This window comes from Mesoplodon bidens (assembly GCF_964165515.1).
Source record: "Mesoplodon bidens genome assembly, chromosome: 4".
Lineage (NCBI taxonomy): Eukaryota > Metazoa > Chordata > Mammalia > Artiodactyla > Ziphiidae > Mesoplodon > Mesoplodon bidens.
The window spans coordinates 165447309-165471578 of record NC_138160.1 but is presented as its reverse complement, the minus strand read 5'-3'; positions in this window follow the sequence as shown (position 1 = coordinate 165471578).

Genomic DNA, 24270 nt, shown 5'->3' with positions numbered 1-24270 from the left:
TAAAAGCTCAGGCTACTTAACTTGCTAAGTACCAAATATTCTGGGCACTACCAAAAATATCACTTTCAGGCAGACCACATTCATCTTAACTCTTCAAATATTTTTCACCACTTGGTAGATTATTTAACACTTACCAAAGTAATGAGCAATTCAGTAACAACTATAAATAAAGTAGAAGGACTATTAAAAATTGATATGTACTCTGTAGACTTACATGTTGCACTTACTGTGTTCACACATAAATGTGCAAGTATGCATCATGTTTAAAATGCATTTGGTTAGAGGATTTCTAATGCCAAGTTTCAATCCCATGCAAATGAAAGGGGCTGAATATATAAACCTGTCAAAATCATGATTTTAATGGAAATGTCAAGATACTTCTGAAAGCCAATATAATAATCCCTTTTATGCAATGCTAGGAAGGAGGCTATGATCCTAAAAGAACTAACCTGTCACCCTGCACTATACATTTCATCCTATTACCATCCTTAGCTCCATTATCTAAATGACCAAGCACTCCTTCAATTCTAGGGCAAGTGATGTCATGACATGACTATCATCATATTTATACCTCATAAAATTAGAAAGGTTATTAAACATAATTTGACCTTTGGCATACTCTAACAGAATCCTGATCTTTGCTGTTTTCTTTCTTTTCCTCCTTTCCCCTCCTTCATTCACTCCCATCTCTCATTTCAGTTCTTTATACTCTCTTTTTTTTCCCTTCTGAAATAAGCTGTTTCCCCACTGACACTGACATCAAGTTGCATGACTAAATTTAGGATTTTGTACAATGCAGTTTTTATTCCAGTGCTTCCTAAGTATTCTTCAGAGCTACCACTCAAGAGAGGGAAGTTACCTCCATTCAAACCTACATTCAATGTTAAGTACATTTGCCCTTGAAAATTTTCTAAAGCAATGGGTGATGTGAGGTCTGAGGTGTCTCACTGTTTCACAGTTATTATTGTCTTTAACTAGCTGGTACTGCAGAACAGAAGGTTATTAGCTATGTTTATATTTGTTAGTTGGCTCTGATCGAAACATATTCAAGGAACAGATGCTTTGAGATGGACAACGGTCATGCATTTGGTATGTTGGACAATTGAGAAGGAAAGATTATTTGTCAGAACCTTTATAGACTTCTACACTGTAAAATGACCTACTCTCTAGCATTTTAAGATTCTTTTAAATAGATTAAGCAGAAGCGATTGTATTTTGCAAATGCTTTAATATAAGGGCAATGAGCTTCTTTGTTATATATACATGTTTTATATATATATATTCCTATCTTTGGAGTTCAGTGTTAATTTATCTTGTCCTGCATGCATATGGTTCTATAAAACCTTTTCTGTTCCAAAGCTTTTTCAATACAGAATCTTAACTTTCAGTCCCCTCTAGCATGTTTGTTAGTTTTTAGCATTCTCTGAGCTTCCTTTTTAAGGTCCCCGATGACAGTGGTTCCCAACTGCGGAGACATTTGCACAATTAATTTTCCATTCAAGAAAGTAGTCTCTTAACCCAACTCACAGCTTCCTGTTTTCAGTTTGATATATTATGTCATTTATTTACACTCAGTATCTGTGTATTGAATACCTACTGCATTGTGAAAAAGCATAGTTCCCCCTTCAAGAAATTTGTAGTTTGGAAGGTATATGGGCCAGAGAATAGATAATAAAAATATGATGTGATATGCTAGTTTTTAAATCCATGAATCAATCAATACATATTTTTGAAATGAAAACTAGGGACAATCATCAAGCCTTTATTAGACATAGATACAGATGTGGATATAAATACAGACACAGGTAGAGTTATTGGCCCCAAAGAGATTGGAAACTAGTAGGAGAAAAATAATAATGTAAAGGGAAAAACTTGTTCTAAGATATTATATGATAACTGTCATCTATTCTTAATAGAGGCAGAAAGTCCATCAGAAATTAATCCTTTTCTAGTAAGAATTCTTTTCATAACTTGTGTTCAATATTGGTAATACTGTTTTATTCTTTGGCCCATATTTGCTTGATCGCAGAATAAATGATTTATCTCCTTATGTGTTTTAAGAGTTGACCACAAAAATCACTATTTCTTTGGTCTTTCTTTATGTACTTTCTTTAATTTGCCTCTATTTTTGTGAAGAATGATTGTGTTGGTCTGTTCAGACTACCAATACAAAATACCGTAGACTTCATGTTTTAAAAAAATAGAAACTTATTTTCTCTCTGTTCTGGAGGCTACAAGCCTCAGATCAAGGTGCCAGCTGATTCACTTCCTGGTGAGGACACCCCTCCTGGTTTGTAGGTAGCTGACTTCTCACTATGTCCTCACATGGCCCTTCCTCCTTGGTGTGTGAATGCAGAGAGAGAGAGAGAGCTCTTTGTTTGTTCTTATACAGACACTAATCCATGAAATCAGGACCCTACCCTATGGCCTCATTTAAACTTAATTACTTCCTTAGAGGCCCGTCTCCAAATACAGCCACCAGCCATACTGGGGATTACAGCTTCAATGTATGGATTTTTGAGGGATACAAATATCCAGTCCATCATAGTGATCAAAATATTTAAACTCTGCTTAATATTTATAGTCTCAATAATTAAACTTCCCAGAATCAAAACAAAATGTCATATTCCAGTTTTGTGTTTCCATTACATATAGGCCTGTTGCTAACAATCCACATTCTGGTAGATAAAAATACTAATTATTAATAGCAAAGCATACACCATGCAGCAACATCCAAAGAATATGAATCTCTGAGTCAATAGAGATCACAGATGTGTGTTATGTCATTTTACCAATTAGACAAACTAAGCAAGAAATTTATCATCTGTATTGACAGAAACTAAAATACATAATTTTCATACATACCTGTTCATTAAATATATTGTGTTTTGCCTCATTCTACATATTTTGCGCTAAGTATATTCTTATTAAAGTTCATACTTGGATTAGTGTATGATGGATGAAGTTACCAAATTCATATTCAGTCATTTCACAGCTTTGTAGTTCTAATCAAATAACAGTGGTCTTATGTAGGCTAAGATAATCATTATTACTCACAAAAGAACTAGAAACACACTTCATATCAAGATGGTACTATTTATTTTTCTGTGTTTGGTCATAATCTCTTATTTTAACTTTAGCCATAACAGACAGACAGACAGACACACACACACACACACACACACACACACACTCCTTGCCAAATGGCTGATTTATTATTGAACTTCTAAAATTTATCTAATCTTAATATCCTGGGAAGACAACAACAAAAAAAAACAAAAAATGAGAGTGTAAGTACACTGTTTCTTCTATAAAAAAAGCATGAGTGTTTTGGGCTACCCAATTAGTCTTTCTGCCTCCTGTCTCTCTGCTTAGTAATTTACTCACTGTCTTTCTTTCAAAGTAGTCATCCTGTATCACTGCTCTTTTTTTTCCTATTTTTTTTATTGTGTTAAAATACACATAACAAAATTTATCCTCTTAACCATTTTTAAGTTTCCAGTCAGTGATATTAAACACATTCACATTGTTGTACCTCCATCACTACAATCCAATCCCAAAACTCTTTTCATCTTGTAAAACTGAAAAATATACTATTAAACAATAACTCCATATTCTCGCATACTCCCAGAAAACACCATTCTACTTTCTATCTCCATGATTCTATGTACTCTAAGTACCTCATATAATTGGAATTATATAGTAGTTGACTTTTTGTGTGTAGCTCATTTCACTTAGCATAATGTTCTCAAGCTTCATCCACATTGTAGCATATTACATAATTTCCTTCCTTTGTAAGGCAAATTAATATTCCATTGTATGTACGTACCACATTTTGCTTATCCATTCATCCATTGATGGACACTCAGGTTGCTTCCATGCTTTAGCTTCATTGTGAATAATTCTGCTATGAACATGGGTGTACAAATATCTCTTCAAGACCCTGCTTTCAATTCTTTTGGATATACAGTTTTTCTTTGATATCCACTAGGAATTGGCTCCAGGAGCCCCTTGGATACCCAAATCCTCGAACAGTTAAGTATAGTCAGCCCTCAGTATCCACAGAGTCAGAAACCATGGCTATGGAGGGCTGACTAGATACCTAGAAGAGGAATTGCTGGGTCATATGGAAATTGTATTTTTAATTTTTTCGAGGAAACTCCATACTGTTTCCCACAATGACTATACCATTTTACACCCTCATCAACAGGGTACAAGTGTACTGGTTTCTCCATAACCTTGCCAACACTTTTTTTCTCTTTCTGTTTTTGTTTTTTGCATTTTGTTTCTTTTTTTTTAATAGTAGCCATTATAATGGGTGTGAGGTGGTTATAACGCAGCTTTGTATCATGTTATTCTATTGCTCAAAATGCTTCTGTGGTTCTGCATTACTTTGAGATACAAATGCATAATTTTATATACTGTCAACAACAAAGCTTTTAGAGTTGCATTCCCCACTGCTATATGTAAAGCCCCTTGCAATTTTATTGGTATCTGCATTATCTCCTAAACTTTTTACATATATCTCCTCTTATATGCATGCTATTTATTGCAAGATTTCTTCCAAGTGACACATCTCTTTCCACCTAACACAGTGTTTCTCTAGGGAGCAATACTGGCATTTGGGGCAGAAGAATTTTTTTCCTCTGCAGAATTTTCCTGAGGCTTTACAGAACATTAAGTATCCCTGGTCCTTGCCCATCAAATGCCAATAGAACGGTTCTATTATAGTGACAACCAAAAATGTCTCCACAGATTTCCAAGCACCACTGTTCAGGACTGTTTTGGTCATAAGTAGCAGAGAATTTCAATTTGACTTAAGCAAATAAGTGAGTGTATTAGCCAGTGGAATTGAAAAAATCGTGGGAAGGTTTATGACTTCAGGTGCATATGGACTTAACTAATGTCTAAAATATTTGTTCTCACTCTGTATAACTGTTCTACTGTCCAGTTTATTTGGAGATGGGCCTTCCCCTTAGGTCAGCTTAAAGTAATATCACATTTATATCTTCATAGCTCTACTTCAAGCAGAGGAGAACTTGTCCCGTTCCCAATCATTCAAGCAAATATTCTATTCAGGTTCTGAGTTATATTGGTTAAGGTTATGATCTTTTATAAGTGTATCACCTTGACCAGAGAAGGATAGCATTTTTTTTTGCACATTCCTAGGGCCTAGGGTAGAATATGAACTACCATTTGGAGACAGGTAGTCCACCAAAAAAATGTAAGGTACTATTACCAGAAGAAAGACTAATGGATTTGGGGGTGGCAAAATAACAAGCAAAGACCTATCAAAAATATTAGTTACTTAATCTTAGTCAAAGAATTTCAATTCTGAGCCTCTTCTCCAAATCACTAAAATGTAAATAATGACAACTACCTTGTAGGTAGATAGTGTGAGATTGAACATGGAAAGTATCTCATAAGATCTGGAACATCAGTGCTTAAGACATGTCTCATTCCCTTGGAATTCCCCTCTAATGTGCTAGTCAGGCATGGTTTTTAATACAATTAATAATTAATAGGCATAAGAATCACCCATTCAGGTCAGGGAACATGACCTGTCAAAATGGATCTAAGCCAGTACACCACACCATTGTATACAGCTGCTTATCAGATTTGGTACCAGTAAAATCCTTCAGGATTAATTCTATCTCACTCATCTCTCTCTGTCCTTCTAATCTGTGGTGGAACTTCTAGTGATTTCTGTCCAAAATCTTTTAGCACCAAAGACTCCTTTTTTTTTTTTTTTTTTTTTGGTACACGGGCCTCTCACTGTTGTGGCCTCTCCCGTTGCAGAGCACAGGCTCCGCACGCGCTCAGCACAGGCTCAGCGGTCATGGCTCACTGGGCCCAGCCGCTCTGCGGCATATGGGATCTTCCCGGACCCAGGCACGAACCTGTGTCCCCTGCATCGGCAGGCGGACTCTCAACCACTGCGCCACCAGGGAAGCCCCCAAAGACTACTTTTATTATCCCTACCCCTCTGCATTCATCATTTTAACTATTTTGTCTACATGATACTTGCATTTGTTGTGTAAAACCTGTTATTAATCATTCAGTTTCTTGTTTAAATAATGAAAGACATATGCTTGTTAGAGCTGTATGAACACCTATTTCATATAATTTCTGCCTAAAACAGTGGCATGCACAGAAGATAGCCTGCACTCATTATACATCATAAACCAGAGAGACACTGGGGACTCTGGTTGAAAATGGTTGGGTGTGTAGAGCTGCACACACTAAACCCATCTACTCCTCAAAATTCCAATGGGCTCTGTGCACATGGATGAAAAAACACTGACACTGGATAAAAATTATGGTTTTTACAGTTAGATACCTAGCTTTGAACTAAATGAGATGGGTCACCTTGAATAAGTTTTTTCACCTCACTGATCATTAGTTTCTTCATGTATAAAATAGAAATGATAATCCTGAGTTTTCAGGGAGAATATGAAAATTGGAAATCTATCTACCAAAATTCCTGACAAGTAGCCATTCAGAAAATGAATCTTCTCATTTCATGAAGGTGATGGTTTCTGTGACATCTCTGCTACCTTTGTCGATCAGTTAGCCCTTACCTTTGTGTCTTTCTTGCCACTCAGTTTATTCTTTTTGTGTCCATGAGCTCTTGTTCTCTGCTTTTTCTCCCACAGTTCTGTACAGGCATTAAAGTATGGATGAATGAATGCATGAACAAAGGAGGTTTGTTAAGTAGACCTTTGAAAATGAGAATGGAAATGCTTAGGGGAATCTTACATGAGACAGATACAGCTTTAGGAAATTTTGTATACCTAAGCTTAAGGTTTCTTCTCTACACAGCAAAGAAAAACTTCAGATTTTTTCCAGAAATTCAAAAAATAAGTTACATCTAATTTTCAAAATTTTGATAATTTTAGACAAAGTTGATATTTTTACTAAAGCCTGTTTAATGCTAAATCTTCATAACAGATTCTGGTATGTTGGAGAAAGGTTTGAAATAAGAGCCAGAAATGCGTGTCTGAGTCTGCCACTTCAATTCAGCATTTTCAGCTTTAAAACAAAGTGGTTGGACTAGGTAATCTTTCGGATGCCATTATTCATAGATTCTATGATTCTTTGCCAAGATATTGAAAGTACTTTTCAATGCATTTCCAAGTGGACATGCTCAGTGGAAAACAGAACATTCTCAAAATATATCAGGATCAGAGCAACTTTTTTTGTTTTTTTTTTTAATGATCCAAACAAAGGCATGAAAGGGCTACTATTCTTTGGAGCTCAAATTCTATTGAAATAAAAGTAAGCAAAATATATAATATGATATAAAGAACATAAATCAGAGCAATGTGATAGAGTGAGTGACAATGGCCAAACTAGTTGAGTGGCCCAGGAAAGTCTTTCTGAGGATGAGAAATCTGAGCTATGCTTGGAAGGAAGAAAAGGGTCCAACCATGCAAGGATTGATGGTGGGGAGGAACGTTGCAGGAGAAGGACCTACAAACAGAAAGTCCTGGAGGCTCCCTGGGCCTGGCATGTTAGAGCCAGAGAACAAGAAGGCTATTTAGAGTATAGTAAGACAAGGAGAGTGGTGGGAAAATAAGTTAGATGAGTTAGATAGTATCTAGCTCCTAGAGAGTTTTATAGATCACAGAGCTGCAAGAGTTTAGATTTTTGGATTTTATTCTAAGTGCTCTGGGGAGTGATCATATCAGATTTATGTTATAAAGCCCTGCTGTGTGAAAAATTCAAATTCCTAAAAGCTAGAATATTTTTTTAAGAGGGTGAGGTCCTGATTCAAATAAAAAGAAACTGTTGTCAAAGAATGATTTGGTATTAAACATCTCTTCCAAGTATCTGCAGCTATTTTATTTGCACACCCTAATTAGTACTCAAGGAACAGGTTATAACGTCATTTAAGGAGTCGGTTCCTGGCTGGCATAGCAATTGTCGACATGTTTGTGCATTCCCGTTGTTTTTCAAATTACGTTTTATACCAGGGGAGATTGCACACAGTAAATGTCAAGGATTCACTAGGGACATTACAGTTGCTGAGGCATGAAGCTAATAGGTATTTGTCTCATTACTGTCAGCCGGTCAACTTTATTCCATGGATGGCAAGGGCTCATAGCTCTTAGGAGATGTAGTTACAAACGACCTTTGAGAAGTCATGGGGACCACAACCTCCAAAATTCACAGTAGTGTCATGTCATTAACAAGTAACTAGAGAAATGATATTCAAAGACTTTTTGGTACTTGACTTCCTCATAGAAGCATGTGTGTTTGTGGGGGGGGGGGGTCACCTTTTTTCAATTCTGCTTCTTTAAACCTCAGGTTGAAGACAACATAGAGCATTTGAGTGGGCAGTTTAATCCACTCCTGTGGTTTCCATATTGCCCAGGAGTTTTCCTGAGGTAAACATGTTTTGCAGGATCATCAGGCTGTTAATGGTCTTTTGCTTCAATAGTTCCAAGAAACAGAACTCAAAGTCTTTTCTCAGTTTTGCATCAATTCTGAAAGAATTTTCTACAAGGGATTTAGCATTTAGAAGCATGTATAGGTGACTTTTCTTAATTTTGCTAGGACATATTCATAATCATAGGGCTTAGTATATCATAAGCCTTCAAAGAATAATCATTGGTGATGAGTATTAGACTTATAAATAGTGTGAGGGATATCTTCAGATGCTTCTGCTTACTTCCATCCTGTTTAAATGCATTGCTAAGGGACTTCTCCTCTATTCCATGCCCTCCTCTTTGGCCGTGACTTCACCACCTATATAGGGGAGATTATAGGCCGAGGTATTTGTAGCATTTGCCAGTGTTCTTGGTATAAATATTCTACCATGACTGATAACACATAGCTGGCAAGATTCCTAAAAATTTTACAATCATAAGGTAGGCAGAAGAGATAAGAAAAAAATCTGGCAGGATTACTCCTCAGGAAATTTCCAGGACAAAGTATAGGAAGCTGTGGAGGAGAATGCTCCCAAAGAATGCATAAAGGGAAGGACAACTAATATGACCCGAGCAGGCAGAATGAGGGTGGTCCCTTGAACGGTAAAGGATTCACGCAGGGCAATGGCTAGGTTCCTTTGTAGCTTCCTGTTGGTAACTCTGGTGACTGCCCACTCAGGCAGGGACTGGGCATTCTCTCAAAGCCAGCTCCACTGTGGTCTCTCCAAAGCTGGGTGGCTGCATTGGCCTCCCTTCTCATGCCCCCTCTGTCTTCTGGTATCATAACCATTTAGTCTTTTGCCAGTTAATGTTTATAGTTAAGTTTTTGCCTTAGTCTTTCATAATGAGACTCCAACTACTCTCATATCCCCCCAAAACAATACCCAAGTGCTTGCAAATTAAAATACGTATTTTTTCACAATTTTCACAAGTATTTTCCCTGATAAAGATTGAAAGAGCCTACTTTTAGAAGCCAAAACCTCATTATTGACTCATCTTTCTCTTTACTTTCCTTCTATGTCAATTCTTTTCTTCCCTGAGGTAAAAGGTGATTGTGATCAAATAGGAGAAATGTGTGGGAGACCACATCATTTGATACTCCCAGATAGTATCTTGCTACCAGTAAAAAGTTGGTCACCCAAATCTTTTCTGTATTTTACATGTGGTGTTTTGGCACACTGTCCGAGAAAAAGTGGCTTAAATCTTGCATAACTAGATATCAGAATAACCATGCCACTCAATGAATAGCTACATTACCTCAACCAAAATTTAGGTTACTATTTACAGGAAACATGGCTCCTTGACATGCTATCAGTCATGGTTCCAGAGCTCACAATCATCATCACTAATCAATGCCAACATTACTTTTTACTGAGCTAAGACTCAGCCTCAGACTTTTTGTCAACACATTAGTTACAGTAAACCTCATGAATCTGGCACTGGATATGAAAGTATTTGGCAAGTCTAAATTAACATATGTACATGTACTTTTCTTATAGTAGAAACTTAGTCCTCTCTTAATGTCCATAAGAATGCATTTCACTTTGTGTGACATTTGGTGATCCACATCAGAAATCTACAGTATGTAGATATATATATGTCATGTGTATATTAAGATACCTAAGTCTAGATTTCCAAACAGAAGAAATAAATACCCAGTAATTTCAGTAGATATTCACAGTGAGATAAATAATGGAATTTTTATGTGTGTGTAACTTTATTTTTCCTTAGAACTCTAATACTCAGAGTTATTACCGTATGTTCTTTTGGGCAGTTCAAAATCTTATCAAAGAATGCCTGTCTGTGAATCAATAAATTTAATGCTTGCTAATGAACAGGTTTAGCCCAAGAACAAGTGATTGGTGTTGGGATTATAGTATTTAATGGTTTTCAGATAAATGCTGGTTAAATTCATTGTTTTTTTAAAAAAGTTGTAGCTAATCAAGAAGCCAATCTTATATCTACCCCTTTAGCAATAACTATAAGAGGTTAAACATATGAAAGTCAATACAAATATTGAAAGGTATTACATATTATAATTCAGTGGGCTTTCACCACTCTGATATATAGGTCCCACTTTGATTTTTATCTCAACTCAGTTTCTTTGAAGTTTATTCTCGTGATTAGTAATCAAGTTATACACAACCCAAGGAAAGTTGTTTCCATGAAATCCCTCTAGTAATTAATGTGAAAGTGGCAAAAACAATGATGATTGGATGTGGACATTTCCCAGAAGTTCAATGCATATGATGTCTAACCAATAACAAACTATATAGTATGCATAAGTTAAAAAATCCAGATATGTACCTGCATAATACTAAGAATGTGCCTATTTCTTAAAGTTTTAATTAAGTAACATTATTTAGATTCTTTTTTAAACTGTGTGTATAATAGAGGGGAAACAGCCAAGAGTATGGGCAGGAAATTCAGGATGGTGGTTTTAATTTAGCAGAGAAAGTTTGCTCTCTGCTCCTTGGACTCATTGTAGGACCCAAGATGGAAGCAGTTCTGCCATTTCCAAAAGATGGCTTCTCAGATAACTCTAGTCTATTGTCAGGTAGTCAGCAGGAAGTGTGAGAGCTTAGGGAGGAGTGCTCAGGGGAAGGTTTATGGGCCAGGACATTAGTTAATACACATCATATTAATGCATATTCCACTGGAGAAAACCTTAGTCACATGGCCACACCTAACTGCAAGGAAGGCTGGGAAATGTGGTATAACTTGAGCCTTATACCCAACTCCTAAGAAATAAAGAGATGACAGATCGTGGTTAATAGTAACTCTGGGGCTTCCCTGGTGGCGCAGTGGTTGAGAGTCCGCCTGCCGATGCAGGGGACACGGGTTCGTGCCCCAGTCTGGGAAGATCCCACATGCCGCGGAGCGGCTAGGCCCGTGAGCCATGGCCGCTGAGCCTGCGCGTCTGGAGCCTGTGCTCCTCAACGGGAGAGGCCACAACAGTGAGAGGCCCGAGTACGGCAAAAAAAAAAAAAAAAAAAAAAAAAAAAAAAATAGTAACTCTGCCATTGGGTAGTAGAGTAACTAGATGCAACATTAGGTAAAATTTGCTTAACTTTGCTAACCTAGTGTTTTCCAAACTTAGTTCATCATGAAATCTGCTTTAGAAGATACCTATTAAAACATTTTTTGAGAAATGCTGACCTAGGGCAAAAATTTTACTCTATATCTTGCTCTTAATGTAGTTGCAATTTCTCATAAAATTTATGTGATAAAGCAGAACACCTGCCATTGTGGTGTTAAGATCGCTGCATCTTTGTATTGCTATGCCTGAGTGTCAGTTTGACTCCTCTGGTTTGGACAAGCCTGGCATTAAGTTGTTGGAGGGCTTCACCTATGTTAGAAATCACTCCCTTATTTTCATCCAAAGATTTTATACAACATAGATAGACATTTTTTCTTAGTATCCACCAAAAATAACAGCACTGAAAAAATGACAGAACACATTTTATGAAGGCATAATATGACCCACTGCTGGGAACATGTCACTCGAGGCAAAAGCAGTTAGATCTGCCGGCTGGATGCTCTTCTGATGTTTCTCCTTAAATAACTTCATTATTCAATGAGAAGTGCTTTAATTATTTAAGTGACATGAAAGATGAGGTTGTAGTATTTATATCTAGGTTGTGTTTACTGATTTTAAGTCTTTCTTTCTATTTATATTGGAGTTGTAAGCACTTACCAAACCCCATCTGCCAGGGAATTTCTCTTCACATTTAGAGAAACAAAAGATTTCTATGCCCTCAAAGTCTCTGTGTTTTCCCAACAGGGTCCCTGTGATAGCTGTTTGGCTTTCACATGTGATCCTGGCTTTATTAAAAGAACTTTGCCCCTTACTTTTGCAAAACGGTCTACATTTCTAATATTTCTAATGCTCATACTTGGTGCAATGATATTTACTGATAATGGATTTTTCCTCCACCAATGCAAAGCACTATCATTAGGGATTGCTCTCACCACAATAAATAAGTACCAGTATTAATCAACATCATTCTCATTACCTCTACTAACTAATTGTACCTTATGTATTAGGTCCTAGAGAGTTTCATTTACATAATTTCACAGCAACCCTGAAGTAGGAATTATAATCTCAAAATCATAGATGACGAAACTGAGGAAATATGCCCAGTATTAAAATAACAGCAGCAACAATAGAAATGAAAGTAGAATTTTTTTTAATGTTTTGAGTCAGGATTCTAACAGAGGTCTGGTTAACTTCGAGTCATCTGCTTTGTTTTGGCATTACCCGTGCTCCTCCTAATGCACAGATGATAGATGTGAAAACACATCCATACCCTTCCTTCCTCACACCTACAATCTATATGTAAAGGTTTTGATTCTTGCAGTTGTATCTTGCTCTGAGACTATGAAGTAGTAAAGTCTTGAACTCAAATTACCACTTCGTATATAACTTGGAAAACAGCATAGAGGAGAAGCCAGGAGTAAGAATGTTCACCATAACCTGAGTGATAGATCTGAAAGACATCAGTGTTATCTTTAGCATACACAGTCACTGAAGGGCTCTCAGCAAGAACCTTACCCTCAGGGACAGCAAGTGGGTTATGCAGGATACACTCAAGGGGCTCCAGGTACCTTATATGCCCTAGAGTTGTGGGTAGCAGAACCCACACAATTGGATGCAGATATTCTGTTTACATTTGACTGATGGGCCAAGGGTATAGCTTAGAATTGTGTCAGGAAAAATAGAAAAAAAAAAAAGGTAAAAGAAGAAAAAAGAAAAAAACAAAATTAAGAAAGCTCTATTAAAAATATAATTAAAATCTGTGTGTACTGACCAATAAATATGTAGATAATTAGTTGAGAGATATGGGAAGAATAAAAGGAAGGAGGAAAAAGAGGGAAGGAAATTATAGAATAGGATAGAATAAGATAGGATGGGATGGAATATACTTCTATGGTTTCCCTGTCCTTTATTATACATATAAAAATGAATTGAGTTCCCATCTTACATGTACCCATTATGGTTCTTTTATTGCAAGCAGCAAAGTGTAAGTCATGGTTAATGTAAGAAAAAATAATAAAGTAAGTGACAAAGGAAGGCGATGGGGTAGCTTGGTAACTCAGCAAACAGAATGAACTCAAGAACTACATTTCATAAGACATCTGGAGCTAAAAGAGCTCCTGGACTCTGCCAAGTGAAGACTAATGAATAGTCTCTTCAAACTGCTGACATGCGAATGAATTTGCTTCAACCGTTTTCTGTCCTGAGGCATTCAATTAAAGACTCAAATACCCTTGAGTGTTTCATAATTCCAGCTCCCCCATCCCAGTCACAGGTCCATCACTTGGCAAGGAATAGGGAGAGGAGGCAATGCATGTTGATTGACAGTTCACACAAAGCTCTATGCAGGAGAGCTTTTTAAAGTGAAATCCTGGTGGTGGTATAAGAAAAAAAGTGAGTAGATGCTGGGCAGGAAGTGCCAACTAAGGTCTACCATACCATGCGCTGTATCAAGTCCAAAGACCTCCTCAGTTTCAAATAATTCCTGGGGTATTTGATTGATATTCACCAATATCAAAGAGAAGTTACACTGGACACTTATTAAAAATAACAAGGAAGATTTTATTTTTGCTGTACGTGGGCCTCTCATTGTTGTGGCCTCTCCCGTTGCGGAGCACAGGCTCCAGACGTGCAGGCTCACCGGCCCAGCCGCTCCGAGGCATGTGGGATCTTCCCGGACTGGGGCACGAACCTCTGTCCCCTGCATCAGCAGGCAAACTCTCAACCACTGCACCACCAGGGAAGCCCAACAAGGAAGATTTTATTCAAGACTACTGTGGTAGGGAGGAGAGACTGAATTCAACTCCTCTGAAATGAAAGTGGAGGACTTCTCAAGCACTGGGGTAAACTTATAGGAGAGTACTGGAGGGCATTAGGTTTGAGGTTATTCAGTGTGATTAGGCCATCTGTGTTTGCTGATTGGCATTCATCGGAGTTAGGCTTCTTCCCTCCCACAGAGACTGGGAGGTAGGGGCACCCTGTTTCTTGGTGGTTACATTTCAAAGGGATAAATCCCAAGCCTTAAGAAATAATTCCTGGGTTGTAAAGCTGACAAGGGGCTGGGAAGAGATTTACACCTCAAAGGGGCAGAGAAGAATTTACACTTAAAATGTTCTCAAGTAAATGCTCTAAGAAAAGTGAGGTCTGAGACCTGGAGTCAGAAGGATACCTGTCTAAAGTTTAATCAAGCTGAGGGAAATGTTAAGGTCTTCTTGGTCAGTAAATGTACATTCTCATAATGAAAATGTGTTACTGTTGCTTCAAACGCCTGCTCCTGCTCTTCTCCGGTTATCTTACTGCCTCTGCAGGCTGCTGCAGCTCACTCCGGTCATCTTCTCTCAAGACAGGACAGGAGCCTCCTGTTTCTCCTTCTCCAAAGCACCAATAACACACATGCTGGTGCATGTAACTCTCAAGGAAGACCTGCAGATAAAGGCAGGGAATTATAGCACACCAGAGGGGACAACTTAAAATTGGATATCAGACAGCCATGCTTTTGAGGTTACACCCTCATTACCCTTTCAAGGAACTTCTCATAGGCTCTCTTACTTTAGATCCCACTCTGCTATGTCATTTTTCAGTGCACACCCATCTCCTCAAAACTTCCCTTTCCCTTCCTTCTTTGAATCCCAAGCCTCCTCTTTCTCACAGCATCCTTCTTCTCAAGCCTTCAGGGAAAGTAGAAAATTCCCATTACATGTTTATGCAAAGCAAATTGCCTTTTCTTTGTTTCAACCTCTCCAAGCCTGGCTAAGCCTTAGGACTTATTCATATGCATATTCAAATAAGAAGTTTCAAATAAGAAATTTCCTAAACAAAAGAGCTTTCCAGACTGGTCTTCACATTTAAAAGACTAGGAGAAGTTTCTGAGCCATACTTCTTTTACATGCCAAATCAAATCAAATTGCTATGCTGGGTTCGAAATCAGAGTACTGGTGCTTTCATCTGAGGGTATAAAAGAGGAAAGGGGAAGAAAAAAGGCAATAAAAGATTTAGTTTCTCCTTCTGCCTAGAAAAAGATGGAGGGTTGATTGATTGATTGATAATCTGAAAAAAGGAGGGAGAAAGTGAGACAGAGAGAGAGAAAAACTCTTCAGACCAAAATGACTACAATGGACATAACTACTGCGATTGTGAGATATTTTTTAATATTTGATTTTTCTACTTATCTGTATATTTTAAAGTTTTATATTTAATTTTATAATTGAAAATAACATAAATCAAATCAAGATAGACTGCAAGGTAAAGATAGAAATAAGGTGCTCAAAAATAATACTATCATTGGTTAATAGGCAGGTAGACATAAATATAGAATTGCCAATTGATCACATGTGGCATCAAGATCATAGAATGTCTGGGCATTAAATAGTCTGGGAAGATTATTGACTGAACAAGTGACTGAATAATGACCTGAAAAGATCTATTTAAAAAGTATATTTTAGAGGGTACTAAAAAGCATGTTTCTACCTTTACAAAGTGGAAAAAATTTTAGACCAAAAAAAAAAAAATTACACCACAGCAAACGTTCCTAACAAAGAACATAGCTGAGATATGGGTATAAAAGACCTTACTGGTTGTGGTGTTGCTGATACCAAAGGGTAGAGAGTGTTGCTCCATGAGGCGTATCTGGCCTTTAAGCATATTTAATTTGCTATACAATTAATAAAAACTGTTAAATTATATTCTTTATTTAAGAGTAAAGACATATATAAAATAAAGATTCCGATTTTTTAAATTTGGGAAATATGGCAATAGGCTTTTATTTCTATTACGTAGTAATGTTACCAGAGAGCAGGTTCTTATCTCGTCACAGAAAGAATTCAGAGATGAGACACAGAGGTAAGGAAAGCAAAGTGAGGATTTATTAAGTGAAGTACACTCTCAAGGGGAGAGTGGGCAGACTCGGGTGAGTGGCTGCCCTGAGTTTCTTTGACAAGCTGGTTATATGGGGTGTGAAAATGAATGCGAGGAATATGCATTGAGGAGGGAGATGTTTGGGGTCATATCTCCTAATTTTCATCCCAACTCACCTTCCACAAGGGAGGAGGGATTTTTGTCCTTATTTAGCCTTGATCAGAAGTGTTATGGCATTGATGCATGATGGGAACATCTTATCTGCAAGGCCAATTTTATTGTAATGAGAGCATAATGAGCAGAAGTTACATTCAGAAGCTGGAGATTCCCACCTTTTCCCATATTTCTTTGTCTGCCTCCAGAACCCTTGTCACTCAAAATGTATGGTTTCCTATCAGTCCAGAGGTTCCTGCTTTTCTTTGTCTGCCCAAGAACCTCCATTCTTTACAAGATGTATGGTTTCCTGCCACATAGGCCATGACCCACCCCCCCCTTTCCTTTGATCATATCTAGCTGTCTACCTGTCCTAAGAGTAACAACAGGCTAAATAACATTCCTCCCAACATAGACAAAGCAGGGATGTTCCAATTAAGTAGATCAAGTTGGCAGATGGCAGAGCTGGAGTGTGGCATTCATGACTCTGGGTAGGGCAGATGTTCAAAGGACAATTCTTTCTTTTTTTTTCTTTGTTTTCCCTTTACCCTGGGCAGGTGTGTTCCTAGCTGTTCTGGAGTCTCCTCTATTGGAGAACTCTGCACACCTTGGCTCAGGCTTTCTCCTCCATTTGCCCTCTTACAATTCTCCCTAAGTCATACAAAGTGGTCCACCTCTGTTGGGGTCACTTGTCAGGTGTTTTTTGTTGGGCAACATCCCTTTCAAGACACTAAAATTGTCTCCCTTTCTCAGAGTCCACATTTGACCTTTCCTCTACCAATGGTAGAAGGACAGACAAGTTGCTTCCACTATAGCCCCTTCTCCTGGTACCTATTGTTTCTGGTCTTTGGGCCTCTGTAGATACTCTTAACCAATAGAAAAGGCCACATTTATCTCCCTCTTCATTGGCAGAGATTGGATATCTTTTACAGTACATATAGTCATCTGCTTCCCTGTCAGTATTTATCATAACACACATATAGTGACTTGATCAAAGTACTTATATTTGGTTCCTCCTTTGCTCTCTAGCTCTTGACCCATGGATCAGCTGATCTCTTAATATTCTGGTAATTGCTTCAGAATCCACTGGATCCAGGAGGCACAGAGAGTCAGAGGAATTAAGTCTATTTCCCCTGTGTATTTGAGCCACAAGCGTCTAGCACAAACTTCCTAATGGATGAACAAAGACCCTAGTGCAATTCATTTAAGAATACAGGGAGCATGGAGAGGACTTGTTTGCAGAAATGATGAGCTGTGCCTGGTTGACCACCTAAGCCACTTGTGTTGCTACATAATGATGCTCTACTTCTCTGTTGAGTAAAAAGTTGAGTTGAGCTTGTAGGGAAAAATGTGCCATAGCAAATTGACCATGAATAAAACAAATTTACAAGTTTCTCCTGGGTGTCTGATTATCTAAAAATCTGTCAGGAAATTGAATTGCCTGTCAGCCACCCAAATTATTTTCCTAGCTGCTATTGAAATTCTTGGTGGGGTAGGATTTTTAAAAGGAAAAACAGTAAATGAGTTGGAAATGATTGATCAAACTTGAAAATAACAGTATATAGAGTTGCTTCTTTCATGCAACAAGGACCCCTTCCATTGCCTTCATCTCTCATCTATCCAAAGAGGGGAGAATCAGTCAGAAGACCCATTTTAAATGGTACAACTGTTTTTACCTGAGGTTTTTTTTTTTAATTTTTCTTTTAATTGAGAATTAAGAATTGCAATCATTTTAAAATCTGGCTATATTTTTCTCCTATTTAAATTAATTGAGTGAAATTAATCCATCAGTGAAATAAGAATTAATGTAAAAAGGAGTAACACAGGGACTTCCCTGGTGGTCCAGTGGGTAAGACTCCATGCTTCCAGTGCAGGGGGCGTGGGTTCAATCCCTGGTCGGGGAATTAAGATCCGACAAGCCTTGTGGCACGGCCAAAAAATGAAAAAAAAAAAAAAAAGAAAGAAAGAAAAAGAAAAAGGAGTAACACAGAGGGCACAACTGTTCTAATGTATACTAAATTTGTGTTATGATGTTCAAATTCTACCGACAAGCTTTCTTTTTCCTTTAGATGATTCCATTACCTACTTGTGTTACCTGGCTCTGCCCTAAGGACACTATTGCCCCTCATGGTTGCATTTTCTCCTCATTTGCCTGGTCACACAGACCAGACAGATGTCCTTCTTGTTCCTTAATACTGCTTTCAGACTAGTCTCCCTCACATTTCCCTAAAACCACCAATGTTGAAACTCAAGGTATCAGATTATATCACCAGTATCCCTTATTGTTGCTATCAAATACAGAACCCCATGTAATTTCTTCTCACCTCTAGATGACCTTATCCCATGGTGCACTGTCACTCTCTCCAACACTACTCCTGTTTTAATTTATAGTGAGAGATGTTTCTTCTAACACCTTAGATCCACATTTTTGAAACTAATCTTGTTCAAAGATTTTTATCCCCACCCTACTTTAGTTACTCACTCCCAAAGTCAGACCTTGAGAGTATGTCCTAATCATACTTCATCAACACCAATAACTACAACCCTTTAATAATATTATGTCCACTCAACTCTCTGAATTCCACCTTCAATGTCCCTCTAGGATGCAGCTTCTTTAAGACAGTAGCACCTCTAATCAATGGATTCTGTCAACTTCTCACTGTTCCTCATCATTTAATGTCCTTACCCCCCTTCCTACACATAGTAATTTTATGGTCAATTGTTGTAAACATTTGCTAATATTTTGACTTCCACTCCTCTCTCACTTCATATACTCAATTGGTAAAACCAAGGTCCTTTAAAAACGAACCTTCCACCTATTCCATGCTTGCAGCTTAAATGCAATAGAGGACACACAACCACTCTGACTGGTCTCTTTTAAGTTTCACAAACAAAAATCTCACTTGGAATTGTAATGGTGCCAGGCATTCATACTTTAACTTTTTAATCAGTTTCCCATTTTCTTAGTTAGCAATTTCACAGCTTCTCTCTTGAATCCTCCAATAAAGCTTTTCCATTCTCATTCCCAGCTGTTGATATTGCTTCTTACCTTTCAGAGAAAATTGAACCCACCAGAAGAGTATCTCCAAACCACTCTCTCCAACTTACCTATCCACCTACTAGCATTTGTACCCTTTTGTTCTGTCTTGCTGCCCTTTACCATAGCTTTATCTAAAACCAGTCCTTGTCTAGTGTGTTAGAGCCTACTGCTGCCTTCTGCATTCTCTGTCTCCTCTTATACCCATATACTCACCTCCTTTGGGAAAATCTCCTGTCTCTACTCCAAAATATATATAGTATTCCATGATTTCTAATCACCTCCAGCACCAACCATCAATGTCTCTAATCTGAGTTATTAGCCTCCCAGCTGGATGCCTTGCTTCTAACGTTGCCTGTTCCCCACCCCCTACCCCCCACTATTCTCAGAGAAAATCCATTACAATTCAAGTCTGATCACATCACGTGACTCCTCTACTTAACTCTGCAGTGGCTTCCTATTTTGCTTACGTGCCTCCATTCCAGAATGGCCTCAATGACTGCTTCACTTTCTGACCTTATGTTCCACACATCCCAGTCCAGCACTGGAGATGCTCCCCAACCTTCTTTTAGAGCTTATATCTGGAAGCCCCTCACCTGAATAGCTACACAGCAAATTCCCTCACCTATTTCAAAACTTTCTTCAGATTTTGACCTTCTCAATGACCACCTATCATGGTCACTCTATTTTGTCTCAGCTGACCACGTATCTCTGTCCCTCTGCTTCTATTGTTCCTTATTTTACTCTATTTAAATATTTTTCATAATATGCATCACCTTCTAAAGTATCAAATATGTTACTTTTTTGTTTAGTTTGTCATTTATTTACTATTTTCCACTCCAGAATATAAATTTCTCAAGGTCAGGGATTTTTATCTGGCTTTCTCACTGATGTGTCCCAAAGGGTCTAAGACATAGATCCATAAAGGCCTCCTGGCATAAAGCAGATCAATAAATATTTGTGGAATCTGTAAACACTTTCTTATAACTGGTGCTCTGTGCTGCTGCATGTGCAACTTTGGTTGGTTTGATTGTTTTGCATTATAGACATGAAGGTATTCATATTCTTCATCATTTAGTAAATTTAAATAGTATTTCTTTTTCTTAGTATGTTTATGTTTTACTTTATATTCCAGTTTATATTTTCTTCAATTATGACAATTATTTTTTGTTTCAATTATTTTTCAATTATTCTTTTTGTTTTCACTCTTTTGCTTAAAATTTTTACCTCCCATTTAACTTATTTTCTTTTCAAATCCCACATTGGTCAGGGCTTCTTTGGCCCACCTTACAGACTATCCAGATAGAAGGGCTTTTTGAGATAATATACTCTTAATTTCTTTATTCATAGGTAAGAACATTATGGCACAGAAAGGTAACAATTTTCTGTTTAACAATATAGCAGCTTCAATTCTCCTGGTTCTGTTGCTCGTCCAAGATGGTGTATACATAGCTTATTCCATCTTCCCTCTTCCATGAGACTGGCACTGCTTATCCAGCACAGCAATCTTTCACAGGCAGACTGGAGGAAATGGGTCATAGAAATAGAGACCAAAGCATAAATTCAGCCTTTTTTTTTTATAACACAGCAGGAGTTCAGACAATAAACTCAAGACTACTTTCCCTGATATCAGCTCAGAAGAATGGTGAGGGAGTGAGCTGAGACTGAGGGGACAGTGTTGAACTCCAATTACCTCTTTAATACAAAAACATTGCTTTCCAGGCAATATTTAAAGAACTTAAGTTATAGGACACAAGATGTATTGTACCTACTGAACAGCACAGTCTTATAGGTTACTCTAGACTGATATTTATTTCCCTTAAACTACCATTTACTCAGCCCTTACTCTGTGTCAGGGATTGTTTGCTTCACACTCTTCAGTGCCTTTGCATTAGGTACTACTATTATCCTCATTTTACAGATGAGAAAATGGAGATCTAAATAATTTAGTGAGTTGTCAATTGTTAGAGATGTAGTAAGGGTGAGCTGAGCCTGAATTTGAAAACAAGCCACTCTGCCACAGTGCGCTTCTTACATTTAAGAAGCAGGTGAGATTAAGGCTGCTTTAATATTTCTAGCTTCAGGTTTTGGTTGGATTGAGGATTGGGACAGGATCACTTAGAGATAGAAGTACACGAACATAGTGATGAGGAAAAACTAAAGTAAGCTGGGTTAGACGTAATGTAAGATGCTAATAAAAATCGTTTATTTTAAAATTTTGTGCAAGCTGTACAAATTTGAATTTTTAATATTACTCGATTGGAAGACTATTCATGAGATGAGACCTCAGTGATATTAAAAATAACATTTTTCACAAACACCATTTTTCACAAATACCATTAGTAACAGGCAATTCTTAAGACTGCTAATACATAAATACATACATTTTGGAATATTAGAGAACTTTGGGAAATAACATGTGTCTCCTAAAATCATTGTCCTTTGTCCCATCTAATGAGAGGTACTGTGTTCCCACCAGAAAAAGCAGTTGGTTGTGCATCAAACCGAATGCGGAATGATCAGGATCGCTGAAAATTTGCCGGCCTGGCAGTGAATTAGTTTTTCCGTGTCCTCAGGGATAGACTGCCCTGTGAGAATTTGAACCTATCAGTTAGCTGTCAAATTTCATTTGACACCTCATCCAGAATTTAAAAAGGGCTGCCATCTGAAGCGGAGATGTCCTTGGAGGAAAGGAAAAGACTATTTCTTTATAGGCCAGCAGGGTCGAAGCTGCCAAGTGCTTCTACTGAGGACAGCAAGCTGGCACCCCTGCTCCGAGCAAACTTCACAGATATTACAGCTTCCTAATGTAAGCAATTCTTTCTCAGCCCCTAAACTCATTTCTTTTTCCGTCTCTCTTTTATAGACAGAGGGCCCTCAGAGGCATGAAATCCCTAAGGGGACATTTAGCACACCTTGCGGAAGTGCTGCTGGAGTGTCAGTCAACAGAGGTTACAACTTGTAACTCTGCTGTTCCTGATCCACAATTGAGTTTTGTATTCTCTCCTTGTCTTCTTCTGGACATTTATTTTATTATTATTATTTTTACCCAGAATGTCTTGCAGGCTTGCCCCATCTTGCCAAATGGGAGGTTTCCCATTTATTTATTTATTTACGGATGACGTTCATGGTCAGGTCCTTTCTGCACACCCTGCGGAAGTGTTCCTCCCTGGACGTGTTCTCACACTTGGTTGACAGGTCACCCCTGAAGCTGATGTTTTCTAGTGCCCCCCCCCCCCATATAGCCCTACTCTGGCTAACTGCTTTAAACAGCTTGTTTGAGAGAGGGCTACAACAGTTTGGCAACTTCCCTGAGACAAGGACCCCTTGATGGATTCGTGATTGACCTCTTGATTATCCGTGGCCATTCGAGGAATATTAAAAGGGCAAGGCAGGAGAGGTACATTAGCCGCAATCAATCTGCTGCCCCCCTCTCCCCTCCCTCTCTCCTTCACACAGACTGATTCATCAAAGGACATTTGCAATGCCTCATTTCAGAGATCCTGGCTTCAAAGCCAGTCTTTATTTTACAAAGAGAAAAATACTAAAGTCTCTCCCTAGATCCCTTCAGGGCCAAAGGGGGGGAAAAATCATCCTCTAATTGTCAGTTCTATGCTAGCTCTGGGAAGGAAAAAAAAAAAAAAAAGTAAGTGCCTCTGTAAGAGCAATCATTTGAAAAGAGTAAAAGTAAAATTACTCACTTTTGTTTTATCCCACTATAATTTCTGTGTTAGTTTCTCTGGGCTAGTCATTGGTACAAAATTTGGACTCTTAGGAAAACACAGAGGGCACATAAAGGTTTTAATTTAAACATTGGCTTCTTAAGTAAATGAAGCTAGGTTCCTGCCTTTACAATCTAATTCACACAGGGCCAATTTTATTCTTGTTCTATTATTTCATTGAACTTCTGTGATCCTAAGTCTCCCTTTGAAGTTGGTTGGAACTCTGAGCACAGATAGATTCCCTGGGTCTTGGAGTAAAATAAGTAATAGATCTGTAACCTCACAGTTCGTAAGGCTTGCTCACTTTCTCTTTCCCTGAGGTCCTTGTTTCATGCTCTGGAAATGGCTGGAATTTGTATAACTTGTGAAGTTTGATATGCCATGCTAACTAGTTAAATGATAGGAATTTCAGTGAACAAAACAATGTACATGCAAAACAAAAACTAAACTGAAGTTTTATTATTTATGTTCAGGTTATCTTTTTAGACAGATTAAAACTATTTAACTATAACTCTCTCAAAGAGAGAGAGGGAGAGAAACATTACACCAAATAAGCATATGTAATCTCTCAATATGTGATGCTCTTGAGGAAGCAATTGGTTAAGGGGTCACAGAAGCTAAATTTCCACACCAAAGCTAATCATTCAGTCTACCTGACTGCTGGTTCCCATTTCCCATTTCATTCTAGCTCTGCCTTGGTGAGAAATGCCATAGCTGATGCGTTCAGTAGCCACCATTGGGACCTTGGCTTCCCCATCCCTATGTAGAGTTACTAGGGCCACAAGCTCATTATGTGTTCTTATGATAGGGATCAAGAACACATCAGGGTGTGGTGAAAAAAAATCACTGAGACAAGAGTCTAGATTAGGATAACACACTGTTCCAGTTTGCAGTGATCTGAATGGTTTCCTGGGATGTGAAACTTCAGTGCTAAAACTAGGAGAATCTTTGGAAAACAAGGACAGTTTGTCATCGTGGTCTTGAAGCTTGAATTCCAGCACCAGTTCTAATGCTTCTTCTTTATTGGCCTCCCAT